The sequence below is a fragment of the Mesoplodon mirus genome, assembly GCF_964341445.2.
Source record: "Mesoplodon mirus genome assembly, chromosome: 13".
NCBI classification, from domain to species: Eukaryota; Metazoa; Chordata; class Mammalia; order Artiodactyla; family Ziphiidae; genus Mesoplodon; species Mesoplodon mirus.
This window is the reverse complement of record NC_138989.1, coordinates 70584161-70607763: the sequence shown is the minus strand read 5'-3', so window position 1 is coordinate 70607763 and position 23603 is coordinate 70584161. Positions and strand designations below refer to the sequence as shown.

The 23603-nt window shown below is 39.2% G+C and overlaps 1 protein-coding gene across 7 annotated transcripts in view; it reads left to right on the top strand.

Moving 5' to 3' along the window:
* The first annotated feature begins 8614 nt into the window (after positions 1 to 8614).
* Positions 8615 to 23603, top strand: part of CCDC68 (coiled-coil domain containing 68) — a 51044-nt gene continuing 36055 nt past the window's right edge. Inside the window, exons 1-2 of one of the 7 annotated variants that reach the window (XM_082640150.1) lie at positions 8615 to 8703; positions 14527 to 14652. The gene's annotated coding sequence lies outside the window, so the exon portion shown is untranslated. Of the gene's footprint in view, positions 8754 to 14507; positions 14653 to 23603 lie in introns of all 7 variants that reach the window. The other 6 variants (XM_082640149.1, XM_082640147.1, XM_082640148.1 and 3 more) reach the window with 6 other exon arrangements.

Sequence of the window (23603 nt, the reverse complement as noted above, 5' to 3'; positions counted from 1 at the left end):
AGTTCGAACAAAACATTCCATTTTCTCTAAGGCTTGTTCTTTCTTCCATTACTCCAATCTCACAAATTAGCTATGCAACAAGTATTATGGAGTACATCTTATATGCCAGATATTGCTCAAGACTCATCAGGGACCAAAAAATGGAAGGGGTGGAAAAGAGGCAGCAAATAAAACACCTAAATAAATTACCTAGTGTGTCATAGGGAAATAAATGCTTTGTAAATAAAGAAAAAAGAAAATTAGATCGGGGTGCATTGGAAAGAGGCCAGCATCATTAAATAAGGTGGTGAGGGAGATGTCACCGAGAAGGTGGCATTTGAGCAAAGACTTGAAACTGGTGAGGGAGTTCAGCATTGGGAATCGGTTTAAGAGATTAGAAAAGAGACACTGGAGAGAATATCTCTTTTTAAGAGTTCGTCTATATGTTGGTCCAAAGGCATGGAAATCTAACAGGCAGAGGAAATGGAATCAAGACAATGTTTTTCTTTGTTTTTATTAAATATTTCAATTGAAGTACAAAAACACATAGAATGTGCAAAAATTCTAAGTGTAGATTGTGAATTATTTTTTATAAAGTGAACACTAGCTAAACCAGAAAACATAATAATGCCAGCATCCCAGAAGCTGCCCTTGTACCCCAATCCAGATGCTAGGCACCCAAGAGTAACGATTTCATTGACTTCTGATTCCACAAATTTATTTTTCCAGTTTTTGAATTTTATATAAGTGGAATCATTTAGTGTGCACACTTTTGTGATGGGCTTCCTTCTTTATGTTTGTGAGATTTATTCATGCGGGAGGAGGGCATTTATTCTCACTTCTGTACAGTATTTAATTGTGTATCATATCACTCTGTGATTTGCTTTTCACTCTCTTAATGATGTAATTTAATGAAAATAATTTATTAATTTTAATGTAGCGTCATTTATCAATCTTATTCTTTAGGGTGTGTGATTTTGTGTTCTGTGTAAGAAAGTTTGCCCATGCCAAAGTTATAAAGATATTCTCCTGTGTTAAATTCTAGAGGTTTGTTTACTTTGTCTTTTAAATTTCGATCTAAAATCCACCTGGATTAATTTTATGTGAGGTGTGAGGTTAGAGTACAAGATTCATCATTGATAATTGTTATTAAAAAACATTTTTTCCAATTTTTTCATTTCATAAATTATGTGACTGGATATATGTGATGTGTCTCTGGACTTTCTAATCTATTCAGTCTGTGTTACTGTTTATCTTTGGACCACTTGCAAAGCTAATAACTATAGCTTTTTACCCAGTCTTGATATCTGATTGTGTAAGTCCTCCAACACAGCTCATTTTGTTCAAGTTTATCTTTACTATTTTTGGACGTTTACATTTCTGTATAAATTTATGAATAACTTGTCAACTTAAATTTAAAAATATCATTTTGATTGTGATTTCTTTAAAACTAGAAAGATCAATATGAGAACAGCTAACATCTTTCTAGTATATCTTCCACTTTACTAATTAGGCTCCCAAACTATGAACATATTACGGCTCTCCTTTTCCTCCAAACCTTCTTCAGTTTGGCTCAGTCTGTTTTGTAGTTTTCTGTGTAGAGATCTTGCATTTTTGTTTTATTTATTTTATGTTCACTGGTGCTACTGTAAATGGTATCTTTCTAAAAATCATCATTTTCTATGATGACTGTTGCTTTTATGTAGAAATAGAATTGATTGATTTTCTTCATGTATTAGCCATGTATCTAGCAACACTGATGAATTCACTTCTTAGTTCTAATAGTTTATGTGTAGATTCTTGTGGACATTCCTCATATACCATCACATTATCTGTAAATAAGGACATATTTTTTCCTTTTCAATCTTCGTATAATTTATTTCCTTTTTTTGCCTTAGTTCACTGTCTAGTATCTCCAATATGATATTGCATAAAAACTGTGATGAAAGCATCCTTACCTTACTTCCTGATCTTAGATCAGGTGCTTTCAATTTCTCACCAAAAGTATGACATTTTCTATAAATTTTGTGGATATTCTTTGATCAAATTAAGGAAGATTCCTTCTTAGTTTTCTATGAGTTTTGTTTGTTTTTAAATCATGTACAGGTGTTGAACTTTAACAAATTATTTTTCTCCATTTTAAAAAATTATCAGATATTTTTCTGCTTTCTTAACGTAGAGAATTATGTTGATTGATTTTAACAATGAAGCCAATCTTGCAACCCTGGAATAAGCCCGACTTGGTTAGGGTATAGTACACTTTTTATACTTTGCTGGATTCAATTTGATAATATTTGTCTGAGCACTTTACGTATATGGTCATGAAGGACATTGGCTTTCATCTTCCTTTCTTGTAGTGGTCTTGTTATATTCTCTGATGGTCTAGCTGTGAGTGCCAGATCATTGCCTAGCAATATCAAGGCCAGTTGATAGTACCATGCTGTCTCTTGGCTGACAGGGTCTGAATTTCTCTTTCTTAGTCTCCTCTTTTGGCCAAAAGTAAATATTAAAAATGTTAGGCCACAGGGTACAGATCTAGGATATGCAGCTCTTTCCCACTGCCATGATTTTACTGATCAGGAGCTTGTCCAGAGTGTGTTGCCTGTCGCTGAGGGAGGGTTACTGTTTCCTGCTCTTTTTGTTGCAGAATGAGTTATTCAAACCCCTGATATCACAATGGCTGTGGAGTAGCATTTAAATATCTGGGAAAGATACATCAGCCAACTGCAGGCCCAGTGATTACCAAAAACAAACTGGCCATCTGTTCTTGTATTAGACTCTGAAGCAGGGGCCTAGATTATCATCCCAGCATATGAAAACATGTCCTGAAGTTCAATTGGTCTTTTCTAGAGATCTGGGTGGTCTTCTTGTCCTTACAATACAGAGGGAAGTGACATTGATTATTCCACCTACTGCTAAGGCAGAGTGAACTATGCTCATTATAGAAAGAAAGGTTATAAAAACCACAGCTTGTTAAGTCCAAAAGAATATACCCAACTGTGTACTCTGAAAGAAAATGAAAGAACACCTAGTCTTGCTAAGCGAGCAGCAGTAGTTTTAAGTAGTGATGTCTAGCGCTGACCTCCAGCTGGTCCACATCGGTTCATCTGTACCAGTTCATCATGGCCGGCAGCTTTTCTGATTGGTTGGTGCCATCGCTCAACCAGTAGGCACATATTTGGAATGTCAAGCTTGGTTATGTCATGGTTTTTGTATCCTTTATATGAAAGGAATCTTAGAAAAAGATCTACCTGTTTAGACAGATATGTAGATACAAGTAGCCACTCGTATATTGTTCATAAATATTTGCTAAGTGACTTACTAATGAACTCAAAGCCACCAGAGTTTCATTTCCTACAGTGACTTTTTCTTTCCTCTCCTAGCAGGGATGAACAAGAAAAATATATTATCTGGAGCTTTTGTTTGTTACTCACAATGTGTTTCCACCTCTCTGATTTATCTCCCATAGTCTCCCATGGTCCAGCTGGACTGGTCTACTGGGTCGCTCCCAAATCTGCCTGAACATTGACTTGCTTTTGTGCCTCTGCCTTTGTCTGATTTCAAAAGACTCCTCCTCTCTCCAGTATAACATGGTACTTACACTCAAGACCCAGATCCAATCCTGCCTCCTCTTGAGGGTTTCCCTTGATTGCTCACTAAAGTCAATTTTCTCTCTTAGTCTTCTAGTACTTTTTAGCTCTCTTACTACCCAGTGATGATTTGTGTGGGACACTTTTAACTTATTATGTAATTGTATTTATAGTTATTTTCCATGTGCATGGGTGACTTATCCGCCTATAGTACAAACTCATTAAAATTTTAAATGATAAAAATTGACCCCAACACTCAGCACAGCAGCTTGCATGGAGTAGAAGGATTGTTTCCCCAAGCTGGTGAGAAACATTTAACTACTCATTTTCCCAAGCTCAGACTTCAGCCTGCAAGACTCAGGGGGGATCCACAGAGTTTGATTTTGTCAACATCAAATGCCTTCATTGCCATGTTTGCATTCCTTTCTCCATCCAACAAGTCCCAGAAAGCCCAGGAAGACTGTAGGTATGGGGTAGGAGGAAAAGCTTAGAAAATCTGCCAACACCAGGCCCTCCTTAGGGCGGTATGGTGGGAGGGCTGTGCGAAAGGGAGTGGAAAGAAGAGAAAGGCAAGCAGAGGCATCACTGAAAAGGAGATGGGAGCACGCCTCCTACATAATCTAGCCAAGCCTTCTTGATCTTATGCGTTTAAAAAATGAAATATTTAATAACAAAGTCTAATTGATGTTTGAATTATATAGTGATTTAGGAGCACAGCTGTGGTTAGCAGAATCATGACCTCAAAAAAATGTCCACGTCCTAATCTCAGGGACTTGTAAACCTGTTATCTTACTTTGTAGGTGTGATTAAGTTAAGGATCTTAAAACGGGGGGATTATCCTAAAATACCCAATTGTAGGTGAAAGAGGGAGATTCAGACTGAGAGAAAGAGATGGGGCTGCTTTTGAAGATGGAGAAAGGGGTCACGAGCCAAGAAATGCAGGCAGCCTTTAGAAAAGGATGGAAAAGTCCAAGGAACAGATTATCCCCAAGAACTTCTGGAAAGGAACACAACCCTGTTGATACATTGATTTTGGCCCAGTGAGGACCATGTCAGCCTTCTAATTTACAGAACTAGAAGATAATAAATATGTATTTTTTAAGCAATCAAGTGTGTGGTAATTGGTTACAGCAGCCAAAGAAACTGATACAATAACAAATGCAGCATATCAAGCATTTTATGGGAAGACCTAAGTGGGATGCCCCATGTAAGCTGGAAAGTTGAGGGAAGGTTTCCCTGTATGCAGCAAATAAAGGGAGAAGGAATTTTCAGGGCAAAGAGGAGGGGAAAGGGCATTATAGTGTGTGGGGTCAGGATGTGTGTGGAAGAAACATGAGCAAAAAGGAACAAGGTGAGAAATGAGAGTGAGTTTGGAACACTACAAGCCATCCCACCTTGCTAGCAAGCAACATGGCAAGAGATGAAGCAGGAGGGATGGAGAGGACTTCTCTGCCCTGGGGAGGGGCTTAGGCTTTAAACAGGGGTGCATGAGGAGGCAATGAAGTCTTTGAATGAATGATGGTGTGTATGTGTGTATGTATGTGTACTGGGGGGTTGGAATGACATGGTAAAGATTTGCACTAAAAAATATATCTTACATAGAATATATCTTACATGTATCTTACATATAATGTATACACACACACATATATAGACATATATACATATATGTAAATATATATGTGCACATATATACACATATATAATATATAGTATATACATATAATGTATATGTATATATGTAATTCTTCCTTTTAGCAAATAACTTCCAAATAGAAATAAACAACAGTTATTTCAAATATAAACCCCAGTGGCTGTGTCACGAGACACAGGCTCTGAATGTGGGCAGTGGATTTGCAGTCAGATCCTTCTTCCCACCTGGGCGACAATGTGCACTGTGCTCCAGGAGGGGAGACTGCACGAGGCACTTTCTCCTGCCCCTAAATCCCTCCTCTTTAGAGGTCCCCCTTCACAGGGGCATTGTCAGAGGATTTATCCAGTGAGGGTGCTGATGGTGGTTTGGGGATGCTTTAGTCCCTACACAATCTCCATTGGACCAACCCAAGCTATTCCCAAAAAATACATAAGACTAATACTTTTATAAACATATGGATAATCTTATAAAGCAGATAGGTTTGAAGCTGCTCTGCTTGGAGCAGGTGTGGAGGCCATACTGTCTCCTGCTCAGCTTTCTACCCCCCGTCCACGGCACCCTCATCAAGCCCCTAAGGATTCTTCCACCATCGTCAGTAAAGTACCACTCATTGTCCTCATTCATTTCACAGTTACTGTGCAACTACCATGTGTCTAAAACTGCTTCAGACAATGGAGGTACAAAAGTGAAAAAGACAAATTTCTCTCTCTCTTTCTCTTTCTCTCTCTCCTTTTAACTAATGTGCAGATGGTAACTAGTGTGATGGAGAAAAACAAATCTGGAAAGAAACTTTGAACTTTGGAGCTGGAGGAATGAACTCCAAATAGGTTAGAGCAGATAAAGTTTATCTTCAGATTCATTGATCTTATCAGGTAAGCAGAGAACAAGGTCATCAGCTGAGCTTGCTGGAGAGGAGTTGTTGCTGGAAATCTGGAACGAGAGGAGGAAACTTGAAACAGTCATGTAGGGGAATAGGAGAGAAACAGGTCTGGGGCTGTATCATATGATCACTGGGCAGCATTAAGGCCCACTTGAAGTTAATGATAATAAATTTAAAGTGAAGCCAGTTGACACCCCTCCCCCCCTCCAAAAAAGAAAAATAAATAATCTCAGGTAAGGTGTGAAGAAAAGAAGCTTTAGAATATTTGGCTATTTAAAATGATCTGTACATATTCTGTCATCAAAATAGCAGCCAACAGCTGAGCCATAAAAGAAATCCATAAATATCTATCCGTCCTTTCCCAATTTCCAACCTCTAAGACACACCACTGGCATTTTATATTTATGGGTGGTTTATAGATCCTCCTGAGCTGCATTATGTAGGTTGCCAATATTTTCTAATTCCACATTCTTGTTAATGAGTGGTTCCCTGTTGCCCTCCACACAAGATTTATTAAAATTACCTAGGGAATAGTACATTTGCAGAACTATGAAAAACAGTCAGTGTTTCATACTGATTAGAATTGGTACTTTCGGTTGAAGTCTCCTCCCAGAAAAGTGCACAAAAATCTCACCTTCTCCTCCAATCTTGTCAGTTTCTTCTGGGATATAGTGGGCTTTAAATACAAAATATTTTCCCTTAACTATTATTATTTCTAGTAACTTTGTCAAAACTACATGAAAGACAGAAAATCACTTAGGTCTGTGGTGCCAGGCACTGGGCCATCCATCCTGTGTTTAGCAGGCAAAACTTGGACTAATGGAGTAGATTTTGTTCTCCAAGGAGAGTTAAGGACAGGAAGAGAGGTGAGAGGCTCTCAAAAAGCAGGACAGCCTCAAATGCTGAGCCAGATGCAAGCTCAGAGGGAGGAAATGTGACGTTTATGGGACCAACCTGCAAATGCAAACATGAGTCAGCCAAAGCAATATAACAAAGGATCCTCAACAGCTGGATTTCTTTGATGTTTAAAGTAGTAATAAACATCCATGACTATCTTTGGAACATGATTTATCTCTACATATACATATATCTATTTAATAGAACCACAAGGATTGGTTAACCAAAACTTACCTAAGAACTATCAACTTTCACTTCTCTAATTGGGTCCCGACGCACAAGTTTATCTGTTGGGGAAAAAAAAAATCTTTTTACTTTCTATTACTGAAGTGGGAATCAGTAATTGTAGGGTTCCCAGGAAGACACTGAAAAGCCCTCGGATTGGGGGGGATTTGGGCTTCAGTTCTCCAAATCTGTTACATGGGAGGGGGTGGAGCAAATCATTAGTGAGTTTTCTTGTCTCTCCAGGTCTAAAAGTTTATGAACTTTCAAAGGGATACAGGAGCCAACCTGAAAGAGTTCCAGCCAAAGCTGTAAAAATTTGAGCAACAAAATAAATAATGTAGTATTGAATTATAGCTCAAATTATAAACTAAATAAACTAAATACATATGCTATAAATAAATGATTGAATAGATAAATATTTAAGAGGGAAGGAACACATCTTCCTTACAGAATAATTCCAAACAATAAAGTAGATACTCCCCGCTCCAGGAGGTGGAGCTTCATTTCCCCAACCCTCCTCTCTGGAGTGTGAGCTGAATTTGGTGCCACTCATCCAAAGAAAAAAGTATGGAAAGAGAAGTAGCAACTGCCAGGCAGACACTACTTTAAGCGATTAAGGTCAACATCACCAGTAACAAGTCCTGTTGCTGTCGTGTAGCTCCTGATAGGATGTGATAACGAGAAGGACATTTTACCTGTGTGGTCTTCCTCCCCCAAACCCATAACCACAGCCTAATCATGAGGAAAACATCAGAAAAAAACAAATGATAGATATCCACAAAATAGCCGAATTTTTCAAAACAGTCAAAGTTAAGAAAAACAAGGGAAGACCAAGAAACTGTCACAGACAAGAGGAGATTAAAGAGACATAACACTAAATGGAGCGTTGGGTCCTGAACGGGATCCTGGAACAGAAAGATCTTAGCGGAAAACTAGTGACATCTATGTAAAGTCTAGTTTAGGCAACAGTAACGGATCGGTGTTCATTTCTTATTTTTGACAAGTGTACCGTGGTGATGTAAGATGTGACTATTAGGGGACAGCGGCAGAGCGGGTTTAAGCAACTCTGTACTATCTCTGCAACTTTTTTGTAAATCTAAAATTACTCCAAAATAAAAAGGCTTATTATAAAAAACAAAAGCAAACATTTATGAACCTGGAGTGCAAACACAACCTTTTTAAAAAAAGCAGCAGCAACTATTCCCCTTTACATAACTCAGTTACTGAGGGGTGTGCAGTGCTGGGAACTCGTGTGTTGGGATGCAGAGAAGGCACCCCGGGGCGCCTGGGGCCGGGCGTGCGCGTCCGGGCGCTGCGGGGGCCCAGGCTCCTCCCCGGAGCCGCTGGGGCGCCGGACTCTGCCCTGGGCGCGCCCTGCGGGGCGGAGCCACCAAGCCCGGCCGGGCCGCCCCGGCCTGAGATCCAAGCAGCGGGGTGGAGCAGCGCCTGGACCCTGCGCTAGCTGAGCGCCCTCCAAGGTAGGCGAGCCCCGGCGATCTGCGGGCAGGTGAACCCTCCCGCCCCCCAGGTGAGTGGGTGTCCAGGTGCCCTTGGAGCTGGTCGCCCCCTCCCCCCCCCCAGCGCCTCCCACTGTACCAAGGGCATTTTCCTGTAAACGGATCCTTGGTAAGGAGCATATTCTCCCTGTAAACCTCTTTTCTGGGCTCAGATTCCCTGGGCGAGAAGTTTGTGCTCTTCCAGGAACAGAGTTGCCTTCCCCGAGGAAGCCTACCCCCTCTATAGCCCTGCGCACACCTGATTATTTATTTAGATTGCTGTTACGCAGTCCCTTGGTTCAGGGGTCCCCGCGATTCACAGGCGGTGGAGAAAGCCCTCTGGAAAACTTGCTGTCACCTGTGAACCCCCGTGTGGCAACTTTGACAGCTTACTGTGCCCGAAATTTTTAAGAGCATAAACAAATGAACGAGTGAAGGTGGTTGTCTTACCCTTCATTCATTCGTGCTGGCTTCTGTAGCTGTAGGTGTAGCAAAAAGAGAACAGCCTATTGGTCGACAGTTTTCTAGTGTCATGGGATTTTAGAGCTGAAAGTTACTCAGCCCCAGGCAATTTTGCAAAGGGGCGGTGTCATCTTACAGAAAGAACAGTACAGGACAGTGCAAAACTGGATGATGACATGGCTGTAACTTTTCAACGTTCTTCGAAAGGGAAAATAAATTTATATATACATATATATACATATACATATATATACACATATACATATATATACATACATATATGTATATATATGTATATGTGTATATATATATATATATATATATATATATATATATATATATGATCAGAAGAAGCAGTTAGCTCCAAATGTAGCTGAAACTGTGTCTGTTTACCATTTTCACTATAGTTGTTTGATTTAACAATCAAAACCTTTTTTACTTCTTGTTATATATAGACTAGATGAAGTGTCCAAAAGGGAATTACTTCTCATTTGCAACAGGGAAAAGATAATCTGTCTTTTTTACCTAATGCTATTAAATATTCAGTTCTGCAGGAGTCTGGCTTTTCAGAAACCTGATCGGAGCTGGAGTTTCAGGTACCCTAGCACACACAATTGGTACTGTTGTTTCTTTGCGCTGGGCCCTCCCACCTCGCTCTCACCCTACCCTGATAATTTGAGAATGAAGGGCCCTGACACAGAGGAATTTGCACCTAAGCAGAGGCTTCTCAGCTACTTACAGAAAGAATGAAAACGGCTTACACTTCCTGTGACCTAGGGAAACTTCACAAGGTTTTTTACCTTTGTGATTTGCTAAATAAATTTAGGAACTAAACCTGCACTAACTAAAGAGAGATTTTTGAAATGAATACAGACACTATTTCAGTTGTACTATTCACCTTTATGATTCTGAGAATGAATGACAGGCATGTTATTTGTTAGTGTATTGATTTATAACGTGCTGGACAGTGGGCTTGAGCTGTAATCCAAAATCTGGATAAAGCTGGAAAATCTAAGCTAGATTTGGCCAAAACTGAAAAGTGAGGTGTACATTTATTTGTTTAGAATAATGACTGTAAAAGGGAACAACCGAAGATTTCTGAAGGGAATGTCAAAGTCTTTTAAAGTAGTGGCTTTGTCTCTTTGAGAGTTTTACATCAAAATTAAATGGCCAGGGGCTTCCCTGGTGGCGCAGTGGTTGAGAGTCTGCCTGTCGATGCAGGGGACACGGGTTCGTGACCCGGTCTGGGAGGATCCTACATGCCGCGGAGCGGCTGGGCCCGTGAGCCATGGCCGCTGAGCCTGCGCTCCACAACGGGAGAGGCCACAACAGTGAGAGGCCCGCGTACCGCAGGAAAAAAAAAAAATTAAATGGCCATTTATTGATAGAAAAGCATTTCAAAATGGCAACACGTTACTATCAATTTAATAGCATGTTTAAGTAAATTTACATTTTACTAAGTGTTAAAACAACCACCCACTGAATTTGGAAAACAAAAGCACGTGTGTGTGTGTGTGTGTGTGTGTGTACACTCGATTTTAGAAAATATTTGGTGCATCTGTGGATTTTCGGGCCTAGTCATATATTCACTGAACGAATATTTATTGTGTAGGGCACTATGTTCTTTCTAGGAGACACAGGGGGATACAGCTTTGTGTAAATAAGACACATTCCTGTCCTCATGGAATTTACACAACTTTGGACTCCTCCGGGACACCCCGAGGCCATAGATTAGGAACCACAGCAATCACCATCTATCACTTTTTGACAGTGACCGAAACTAGAAACTAGATTAGTTTCAAGTCACAGACTCTTTTACACTGATTGAAATAGATTAAAAAATTGTAAAGGAACTTATATGTTATTCAAGTCAGTTTTCTCTTCTGTTTAGGTTGGGAAAGAATTCAGGGATCCTGTATTCTGGGTTTAATATTATGAAATATTGAGATCTTAAACCTGAAATAGCTAAATATCAATTTCATGCAAATTCAATAAAAACTAAACTTGTAGTAGCAGATGCAATCATTTGGGGGTGAAAAATTCAAATCGAGAAAATTCTACCCATCAAGTTATTTTTTTCCTGTAAATTAGAAAAACATGACTATAATTATTTTTTAACCTCAGAGGAAAAGAGTGACTTTATGTAAGGCATTCTTGCTGTTTTTTTTTCATTTTGCTATTTTTAAAAACAGCTCTATTGGAGGTATAATTTACATACCATAAAATACATCCAGGTGTCAAATTCAGTGATTTTTAGTAAATTTATGGAAGTGCACAACCATTATCACAATCCAATTTTAGAATATGTTCATCATCCCCATCCTCCCCAAATCTCAAGGGCCTGTTTTCAGTCACTCACCATTCTCACCCCCAGCGCCAGGCAACCACTAATCTACCTTCTGTTTCTTTAGATTTGACTTTTCTGGACACTTCATACAATGAGATCATACAATATACAGTGTTTAGCATCTGACTTCTTTCACATAGAATAATGTTTCCAAGGTGCATTCAGGTTGTGGCATGTATCACTAGTGGTTCCTTTTTATTGCTAACTAATGTTCATTCCATTGGATGGCTATGCCACATTTTGCTTACCAGGTGATGGGCATTTCTGCAATCACATTGCAGTGGTACGACAGATATTTTGGTCCAGCTTCCATGGTAGCATAATTTGAAAATAACTGATAGGAGCCAAACTTGTATTTATATTTATGAAAAATATATTCCTGATATGGATTACTGATATTTACCAAATGTCATAACTGTGATCTTTCTGTGATATTCCATGAAAATAGTAAATCATAAATCCTGTGCCAGTGGCAGGAAGCATCAGTCATTTCATATTCTAGGTTGGACTTGGAAGATGTTTAACTTTTTTTTTTTTTTAATGTGAGAATTTATTTTGCCTTTATTTATTTTTTTATTTTTTATTTTTTTTTTTGTGGTACGTGGGCCTCTCACTGTTGTGGCCTCTCCCGTTGCGGAGCACAGGCTCCGGATGCACAGGCTCAGTGGCCATGGCTCACGGGCCCAGCCGCTCCACGGCATGTGGGATCTTCCCGGACCGGGGCACAAACCCGCGTTCCCTGCATCGGCAGGCGGACTCTCAACCACTGCGCCACCAGGGAAGCCCTTGCCTTTATTTTTGATAGATAATTTTGTTGGATATAAAATTCTTAGTTGACATTTTTTTCCCTTCAGCACATGTAATGTCACTATCTCCTGACTTCCATTGTTTCTTTGAGAGGTCTACCTTCAATTTTATTTTATTTTATTTTTTTAATTTTTAATTTTTTTATTGGAGTATAGTTGCTTTACAATATTGTGTTACTTCCTACTGTACAGCAAAGTGAATCAGCTATACATATACATGTATCCCCTCTTTTTTGGATTTCTTTCTCATTTAGGTCATCACAGAGCATTGAGTAGAGTTCCCTGTGCTATACAGTAGGTTCTCATTAGTTGTCTATTTTATACATAGTATCAATAGTGTATATATGTCAATCCCAATCTCCCAGTTCATCCCACCACCCCTCTTCCCCTTGGTATCCATACTGTGTCTCTATTTCTGCTTTGTAAATGAGATCATCTATATCAATTTTTTCAGATTCCACATCTATGCGTTAATATACAGTATTTGTTTTTCTCTTTCTGACTTACTTCACTTTGTATGACAGTCTCTAAGTCCATCCATGTCTCTACAAATGACCTAATTTCGTTCCTTTCTATGGCTGAGTAATATTCCATTGTATATATCTACCACATCTTTATCCATTCCTCTGTTGATGGACATTTAGGTTGCTTCCATGTCCTGGCTATTGTAAATAGTGCTGCAATGAACATTGTGGTACATGACTCTTTTTGAATTATGGTTTTCTAAGGGTATATGCCCAGTAGTGAGGTTGCTGGGTCATATGGTGGTTCTATTTTTAGTTTTTTAAGGAGTCTCCATACTGTTCTCCATAGTGGCTGTATCAACTTACATTCCCACCAACAATGCATGAGGGTTCCCTTTTCTCTCCAGCACTTATTGTTTGTAGATTTTTTGATGATGGCCACTCTGACCAGTGTGAGGTGATACCTCATTGTAGTTTTGATTTGCATTTCTCTAATAATTAGTGACGTTGAGCATCTTTTCATGTGTTTCTTGCCCATCTGTATGGAAAGACGTTTAACTCTTGACGTTAACTTTCGTAGAGAGCCTATGTCTCCTTTGCTATGTTTTCTTCACAAATGATATGCATTTAAATGTGGGGGATTTTGATGAGTGTTTGGTCCAACAGTGATAACTGAACTACTCTTAAAAATATGAGCACTTCTTAATAACATATTTTAGTGGCACACTTAACATAAAGCATGAGTCATCTATAGCCTTAAGCCAAAAAGTAGAAGGGAGTGCGTCTGGATTTACGTGCTTTTCATTTTATTATTCTGTAGTTTCTATGATTGTGCTAAAGGATGAACCTGATACAGCTGTTTGTTGATTTACCAAATCAGGCACTAGTTTGAACTCTTAAAATCTAAAACAGAAGAAATGCCACTCCTTATTCCTCCAGGACCTTTAGAGGAGCTAGACCAAAGTAATAAATTATTCCCGGTTCCTATTACATGGTGGTGTTTCTTCTATGAGTAGTCTACAGAACAAATGAAATAAGAACTCTCTAACACTACACAAACATTGGCTTTTGGTTATACATCTCTTAGGAAGCCAGGACCTTGAACAACAGTTCAGTCAGAGCTGTTTTCTTAATTACCCCCATTCACCCTGCTTTGTGCTAAGTCTTAAGACAAATGCATTTTTAGTGAGTTACGTTTGACAACTTATGCTCTAACATAGATTTCTCCAGTTGAGTGGAAACTTCTGTAAAATGTTGGCAGATTCTGTGAAACTAAAGAGAAGACACTATGTCTCTGAATGCCTGTAAGTTACTGCTAAAATGGCAGGATCCTATGGGGAAAAAAAGAGGATTCAGATAACTTGAAGTTCTATTTTATGGACAACTTGGAATGCAAGGATTTAAATTTTATGCTCCTAAAGTTTGAAAATAAGGTAGCCTAGGTTAAATAGTATAGTTTTCCAAAGCTGGATGTGCTCATTTGTAGCTCAGTTTGTCTGCTGGTAATATCAAAACAACTTGCTGAACTCTTGGCTCATAACACTAATGTTTTGCTGATCTGTGGTTAGATGAATTAAGTCTCTGTTGGCAACGTCTCTCTCTCTCTCTTTCTCTCCCTCTCTCAACTTGGTAAGAATTTAAAATTTTCTGTAACAAATGTATTTTTCTAGTCTTACACTGACAATGTCATTCCAATTGTCTCTTGAGAGTCAAATGTCAATTACAGGAATCCATCTTCATCCTTCTCACCTTTTGGAAATTGGAGTGGACATGCTCCCTGTGTTGTGTCTGTCCACCAACAGCAAGAAGGCTCGCTCAAGCACTGCGCTCTAAACTTCTTCTAATTATTTTGGTGAGTTCACTCACGCATCACTAATGGTCACGTGATCTGGTGTAAGGAACTTGGTTTCACCCAGAGCCCGGAGCTGCTTCTCAGCCTTGTATCTTTCTATTAGCCCCTGGTCTTTGGTAGGATGCCGCACTGGGATCAGTCTGACCTCTTCCTGATATAGGAGGATGGGCAGAGGGGGCAGTGAAGCACAGGGTCCAGGCTGCTTCAGGGGGTGGTCAGCCTTAATAGACTTTGTAGTCACTGCCTCAATGGTCTATGTGTTTATGCTCTACTGTGAAGAATGAAAACATGCATCTAGACGATGATCAGAAAAGGAATGGGTAGATGAGATAAGGAGTTCTAGGTTCATGAATTAGATTTAAATCTTCTTGTTGCAAATATCCTTGTATACTTCTTATATATTTTTAGATATTTCCTCCTACTTTTCCACCTTAGTAAATAATAATCATGATTAACTTTCTTAAGATGTTTAAGATTTCCCTTGTTTTTGTCACAATATTGAATGTCAGACTTCATGGACTATTCTTCTAGGAGCAACAGCACTAGCTACCTGTCAGCAACTCAGTTACTTGCTTTTTAACAATTCTGATTCCGTCACTATTTTTTTTTTTTTTTTTTTTTTGCCATTTACACTTATGGAGGGGTTAACAATTTGAATTAAGGAAAAAAAATTCAGCTAATTGTGGCTTCCAGTTAGTTCTGGTATAATCAGTGAAGTTCCTTGGATTTTGAAATCTCCATTGCACTTTGCATTTTCTAGGGTACTGTTGAATTACTGTTTAAAAAATAAAAGCATAGGGCTTCCCTGGTGGCGCAGTGGTTGAGAGTCCGCCTGCCGATGAAGGGGACACGGGTTCGTGCCCCGGTCTGGGAGGATCCCACATGCCGCGGAGCGGCTAGGCCCGCGTCCAGAGCCGGTGCTCCACAGCGGGAGAGGCCACAACAGTGAGAGGCCCGCGTACCGCAAAAAAAATAAAAGCATATAAATCCATCTTTTTTAGTGTAGAGTTCTGTAAGTTTTGACAAATGGTTACAATCATGGAACCTACATCACCATCAAGATTTAGAACAGTTCCATCACCACTCTCTAACCCCCCAAAATATTCCCCAGTGTCTCCTTTGTAGTCAATCCCTCCCCCACTCTTAATCCCTAGTTCAGATTTCTGGCCCTATAGTTTCAAATTTTCTAGAATGTCATATAAATGGAAATATGGAATATGCATCCTTTTGGATTTGGCTGTTTTCAGTCAGCATAATGCATTTGAGATTCATCTATATCGTTGTGGGTATCAGTAGGTCATTCTTTTGTATTGATGAGTAGGATTCACCTGTTGATGAATATTTGAATTTTTTCCAGTGTTTGGCAATTATAAACATTTGTGTTTTACGGGACATAAAAATCCCCTAGGAGAGAGGTTGCTGGGTTGTACAGTCTGTGCTTAGTTTTATAGGAAACTGCCTAAGTGCTACCGTCCTGTGTGGCTGCACATTTTGCTTTCCCACCAGCAACATACAGGAGTTTCAGCTACTCTCCATCCTCACCCACACGTTGTATCATCTGTTTTTCCCTCCTTCACCGGATAATTTTTAAAATGAAGTAGATGATGTTGAAGCTCAGATATCCCAAGACCAGCTTAGGAAGCTACAGATATTTTGTAAATGCCTGAGCCTTTTGCTCTTAAAATATTTAATAAAGCCACAAAAATTTTCCAAAAGGGCGCCTTCCTTATAAATGTTACAAATGACTGAGATATATGTCAGTGACAACTGCTTCTTCTCATGTGTTTTTCACTGATGAGTCATAAGTGGCTTTTAAGTTGATTGTTAACTGAGAAGGTCAAAGCAAGAGGAGTAATTGACTGATGGGGGTGGGGGGGATGAGAAGAGGGGGGACAACTGGGCTTAGGTGTCGACACTTTCAAATGATGCCCTGTAAGTAAATGTCTACAGTAAGTTGTGAACATAAAGATAATTACTTAATATTCTCTGAATGCGTATTATGGTCAGATACGCCATAAGCACTTTTGATGCTGATCCCATTTAGTTGTCATATAACTCTATGAGGAAGTTAACATTTTCATCTGGATTTTTCAGTTGAGGAAGCTAAAGCCTAAGGGAGTTTAAAAACTTTTCCAAGGAGGAGTTTGGGATTAACAGATACACACCACTATATATAAAATAGATAATCAACAAGGACCTACTGTACAGCACAAGGAATGCTACTCAGTACTCTGTCAGAACCTGTATGGGAAAAGAATCTGAAAAAGGATAGATGCATATGCATAACTGAATCACTTTGCTGTACACCTGAAACTAACACAACATTGTAAATCAACTATACTCCAATATAAAAGAAAAATTAAATATAAAAAAAGATGAAAAAAAAGAACAGACATATACCGAAATAGATTAGAAGAGAATCCAGAAATTTACCCAAAAAAGTCAGTTGATTTTTGATAAAGATAAAATTTAATTCAACGTGTAAAAATTAATAATGTCAATAAATGGTGATAAAGGAATTGAAAAAAAAAAACTTTTCCAAGGCTGCTCAGCTAGTGGGGAAGTAAAATGATCTTGTGGGCAGTACCAACTGAGTCCGAAGCCCTCATCTTTAAACCATGAAGTCACACTGCCTCTGTCTGTGGAATAAATCTATTGCGACAACATCTGCTTAGGCTCCTGAAGGATGCACCTGGGGCCTCATGGCAGGAGTCACTTGACTGTTACTTAGTCACTTACTTTGGAAAACCCCCATTACTAAATGAGCTTGGACCCAAGAAACTAGGCTTGGAAGTCCATTCAGAATGCAGCAGGAGACAAAGTGGAAATTTGGAAAGAGCCCAAGGCCCGTGGGCTGGGGTCCATGACCATCATTAACGAGCTGTCTTTGCTTAACCTTGGGGAGCTCATTCTCTCATCTGTAAAATGGGAACAATAACACTTAACAGCCTCAGGTGTTCACGAGGATTATTAAAGGCAGCATACCCCAGTCTGCATGTGGTGGGCTATCATCAGAGCCCGATCCCCTCACTCTTCCCCAGGTGGGAAGGGATTCGTGTGATTTGCACCTCTGCAGTTAAGCTGCTATACTGGTCATTGGGTGAAACCTTCAGCTGTTTTTCAAAGTTTCAAATTATACCAGTGAACTATGAAGATAGATTTTCTCATTACAAAGACACTTGGATTTGGGGGTCAGTCTATCTGGGTTCAGGTGATAAGATTAACTTATGATCTTGAAAAACATGTCACTTTTCTGTGACTCGGTTGTCTTATACCTACATATAGACAGATATAGATATAGAGGTAATAATTATAGCACAGTGTGTTGGATGATTAATTCTGACAATATATGGAAAATAATTTTTGGTAAAATGGCACAGTGCTTTGTCAATAGTATATATTTTACATTGTGTTTGTACTAGGATTTCAATCCTTTTTTCCCCCCAAACTAAATAGCTTTTATTTCATATCTAAGAGCTTGCTATAGCACTGGCTATGATATACATATATTTGTGAATACAAATGAGTAGCATTTAGAAATGAATAAAAATTAATTCTACATTAAAAATCTTAGATTATTTCTTGCAAACAACATTGCAATTACTTGGGCTCCGTGTTAACATGCATGTCTTTTGATATACTGTACATCATTTTCAGGTAAACTGCACAGTCACCTGACATTTAGCCAGCTGACACTGGATGTCACCATTGTGCTGTGTAATGTCGCTGCAGAACAGGTGTGCTATTCAGCATTCAGTACATGACCAGTCTCTTCAAGGGTCTGGAGATGTATTAGTTTTTCTCCCCCCTCACATAACCTAATTACCCTTGTAGCACTTTTATTGTAAATTACTCTTTCAGTTTCTAATATCAAAGCTCTCTATCACAGTGACCAAGAACGATGAGACAATTGTCAATATTGTTAGCTCAGAACTGAGGAGGTGAAAACTCAGAAACTGTGTGAAAACAGGACTCCCGGTCACTAAGCAGAGTCACTGACTCTGACTAACCTAAGTAGGAAAGGAATTTACTGGAAGTAAATTCAGCTTCCAGAATCGATGGGAAAACTAGGTATGGAAATGGGAGAATCCAGTCCCGGTACCTCAGCAAAGATCTGTCTGTAACAAGAAGGGGATAGACTTCTTCTGGCATTGCCACTGGTCACTAGATACCACGCTGGTGTCCCTGCCGCTGGACGCAATGCACCGTCTGTGCCAGACTCCTTCCTGCCCAGAATAATGACGGGATTTTCACTGCCTCCAGCTTAACAAGCCTGAGGGACAATCCTTTGCTGGCCTTTCCAGGAGGGAGCGCTCAGTTGGCTGAGTCTAGGAGTTGTTCCTGTGCTCCAGCCCCAGGGAGTGAAGAAGAAGTAAGGGATCTTTCCTGCAAAGACTCCTGCAGAGGGTGACCCTACATACCTGGGAGGGAGATTCAAGCCAGGCGTCCACCACGGTGCTTTTCAATCAGCACCCACAGAAGTGAGTGGAGAATGCTGCCGTGTGGTCAGCTGCCCTTTGCTACTCCTTCCATGGAGCTGGACTCAGTTGCATGTGCCCTGTGGCACCTGACAGCATCCCAGACTTTGCTGTCCCTGTCTTTCCTTCAACTCTGAGGGAGCCTTACCAGCCAGGGCTAGACCTGTTTTAAGTGGCCAAGGAGAAAACTCCTTAGGCAAATTGAAAGTCTTAACAAATTTTGGTCTATTAAAAGAAAAATTCCTGCCCATTAAAAGAAAAAGAAAAAAAAAAAAAGGTAGGTGACACTGCATACCTTGTTCTTAGAACATGACTTCAAGCAAGTTCCAGCCTCCGCTCTTGCTCTGCCCTTTGCCTGGAATCCTCTTCTCCCAGGTGGCCACACGGCTTCACCTCCTTTATTCACGTCTTTTGCTTAAATGCCACCTCTTCAGATCAGCCTTCTCTCAGCACCCATCCAAAACAGCACCAAATTTTATTCTGTTACCCTGCCTCTGCTTTTCTTCATGACACCACCTCTGATTATGTTCCCTATATATTTATTGTTTTGTTTCATGTCTGTTCCCCCCTGTACTGAAAGTCCCGTGAAAGCCGGGTCTCTGACTCATGTCTGTAGCCACAGCTCCTAACACAGCTGTATTCAATAAATATTTAATACATGAATGAATGAATCAAGGGTTAAATAAAGGAAGGGAACTCCTTTGTTAAAATCTCTAGACTATAAGTACCACAAACTGAATGGCTTAAACGTAGTATTTTCTTGTCTCACAGTTCAGGAGGCTGAAAGTTCAAGATCAAGGTGTTGGCAGGGTTGGTTTCTTCTGAAGACTGTAAGGAAGAATTTGTTCCAGGCTCTCCTTCACCTTCTGGTGATTTCCTGGCAATTTCTGGCATTCCTTGGTGTGTAGAATCATCACCTTGATCTCTGCCTTCAACTTTACATGGAGTTTTCCTTGTGCATCGGAGCCCAAATTTTCCCTATTTATAAAGACATCAGTCATATTGGATTAGGGTCCACCATACTCCAGTGTAACCTCATCTTAACTAATTACATCTGCAACAACCCTGTTTCTATATAAGGTCACATTCGGAGGTACTGGGGGTTAGGGCTTCAACATGTAAATGGAAGGGGGGACAAAATTCAACCCACAACAGGCACCTTCTTTGTGTTTATTGTATAATGGTTGAGCCATGCTTATGTCATTAATCAGAAAAGTAGGTTTGGTTCCATAATCCTGGGTGCCCAGTGCTGTGCTGGTTTACCACATGGATAATAATTCACAATAATGTGTATGAATTGCTTCATAAATGGTAAACTATTCATTGGATGTTAGTATAATCAGCTGGGGATGTTGACAAATTACGGATGCATTATCAAGAAAGAATCAATACTATGGATTTGCTAGTCTTAAAATCTCCCCAAATGGATTTTCCTTTACAGCCCAGCTCGATCTGCAGACTGTTTAAAGTATTACCGGACTTTTTTCTACCAGTCAGACTACTTGTCAGCAGTAATTGTAGATAATGGCTTTATGTTTTATTTACTTATTTGACAAACATTTGCTAATCATTTATTATGTGCTAAGCACTATTATAAGTGCTTGACAAATGTTAACTCGCAAACAACCACATGTTTATCATTTATATTATTATTATTAATAATAATATTATCTGAATTTTACCGATAAAGAAACTGAGGCACAGAGAAGTTAAGGAATTGCTGAAGGTCACACAGCTACTGAGTGGCAGAGTCAGGCCATGAAACTAGGCAGTCTGCCTCCAAACCTTTTAGCTGTAGAACATTCTTTGTTCACAGAAAGTCTCATGGAAAAATTCAGTGTGTGACAGAACAAAGCAGAGCTGCTTTGGTTCAAGTCCAGATGGCAAAGCCCTGTCTGGGCAGCGCCTCCCTTTCCCTGGGGAGCCCTGTTTGAAAAGCCCTGATCTAGGAAATAATACCTCTTGGCTTGATGCCACTTGTAAGCTGTCTTCAATCCACTCTAGCATAAAACAAATAAAATTCTTTTCTCACTTTAATTAACTGATTGTGTTTTATTTTGAAAATTTTATCTGCTTAAACTACTTCTGGCAGAAATAAATGTTAAGATAGATTTGCCCCAGGACGGTAACGCCATATGGTAATTTGGACTTTCCTGGCTTAAGTTCCCCTTCGGTTTCTTTATACAAATGAAGGACTGTGATCGTGAAAGTTTCCTGAACCAAAAGAGAAATGGGATTTGATTTCCTATAAATAGAGTTGCATATAAACTTTGCAACCAGATAGGCAGGATCTACCCTCTCTGTTACGGACTGCTTATTTTCTGTGGTTATTCATAATATAAAATAATCGGAGCAAGAATTTTAAGAGTTACTGTCCGTTGAGTACCTTCTGCAACCAGGGATTTCAAAAACTCTTCATTTTTTACAACTCTAGGTGTTATCACCCCTATTTTACAGATATGTAAGTTGGGGCTCAGGTTTTATGTAACTTGTTTAAGTTGGCCCAACCAGTGAGGGGAGGAGGGAGGATGTTTTGAGAAATATCAGTGGTTAAGGAGCAGAATTTTTTTTTAATTGAAGTATAGTTAATTTACAATGTTGTGTTAGTTTCAAGTGTACAGAAAAGTGATTTAGTTATACATATAGATATAGATATTCTTTTTCAGATTCTTTCCTGAAAAGAAAAGGTTATTGCAAGATAGTGAGTGTAGATCCCCCCTGTGCTATACAGTAGGTCCTTGTTGTTTATCTATTTTATATACAGTAGTGTGTATATGTTAATCCCAAACTCCTAATTTATCTCCCCCTACTCTTACCACTACCCCCTAACCATAAGTTTGTTTTCTATGTCTGTGAGTCTATTTCTGTTCCATAAATAGGTTCATTTGCGGAGCAGAAGTTTTTGATATCAAGAATAAAAGTCACGTAAGAGAATATATTTTAGGATGTATAATGTGAGGCCTGATGCAATTTTCAAATTATGAAAGACTGAGAATGCAGTGGGATCCATTCTAAAGAGTGATTAATTCCTATGATGAAATGCCCCTTATCATTTGGTAATGTACACAATTATATAACACACTAAAAAGAAAAGAGAAGGTAAATCACACAAATGCGACTATAGATGAAGGGCGATTGAACTGAAGAACAAGAAAACAACTCAGACCAAGTCAATTGCTTTGCTTGCCTCTATTTTCCCCCTGATTTTGCTCCCAACTGTTGCCATACTCTACCCCAGGGGAGGGCAAACTTTTTCTGTAAAGGACCTGTTAGATAGAAAATATTTTAGACATTGTTTGCCATGTATTTTCTGTGTTGAATCTACTCAACTGAGCTGTTATAGTGCAAAAGCAGCATAAACAATACGTAAGTGCACGGCCATGGTTATTTTAGAGTAAGACTTCATCTGTGAACACTAAATTTGAACTTCATATAATTTTCATGGGTCCCAAAATGTTATTCTTCTTTTGATTTTTTTTTTTTGAACCATTAAAAGATGTAAGGACCATTCATAAGCTGTCCTAACAGGCTGGAAGCCAGACTGAGCTCCCCGCCGTGGTTTGATGACCACCACTCCAGCCTGACCACCCCTCTCTCATTTCCAAACACATCGTTTCTGGTCTCTGTGGGCATTTCTTTTACTTCCAGCATTTAAATGTTGTTTTGGACTAAGAACTTAATCCTGGAAGAGACTTCAGAGGACCAAGTAACAGAAGTAGTTCTGCTCACATTCTGCAAAAAACAGACTTGCAGAGCTGCTACAGCCAAATCAAGTTCCCCTGAAACAAATAGAAGCCACGGTTGCTGTCTAAGAGGATTTGACATAAAATGGAAAATTCTTGGCATACTCTGTCAATTTCATTGAAGATTAAAGGATAAATGCAGGACTTTGAGTCATCCCCAGAAGCTATTTAGTTTTAAAGTGATGCTAGCAAATATGAAAATTCTTTGTGTGTTTTAACAGCATAGGTCATTGCTAAATTTTAATTTTTTTCTCACTAGGGAATCTGACCTTAATGTGATAGAAACACTCTTGATCTTGGTGTCCAAAAGACGAAGGTTTGAGTTTCAGCTCTGTTAGTTTTACTGTGATCTTGGGTAAATTAATAGCACCTACTAGATTCTTGGCTTCCTTATCAGTAAAATGAGATAAATAATCCTACCTCACAGGACTTTTATTTTATCTTATTTTTTTAGTCCTTTACTATTTATTATGAAAATTTCAAAGAGAAACAAAATAGTAGAGGACTGTAGGGATCCCATGTGCCCTCACCCAGCTTCTACAATTCCATGCATTTTATCAAACTTCTTTCATTTTTACCTAACCCCATTTTTTCCTCTCTTTAAATACTAGAGTGAAATACTCTCTTTAAAATTTCAAATGTAATATTATCTCACCTGCAAATATTTCAGTATGTATAACTAACAGAGAAGATCTTTCTAAGGAATATCAATTCCATTATCACACCTAAA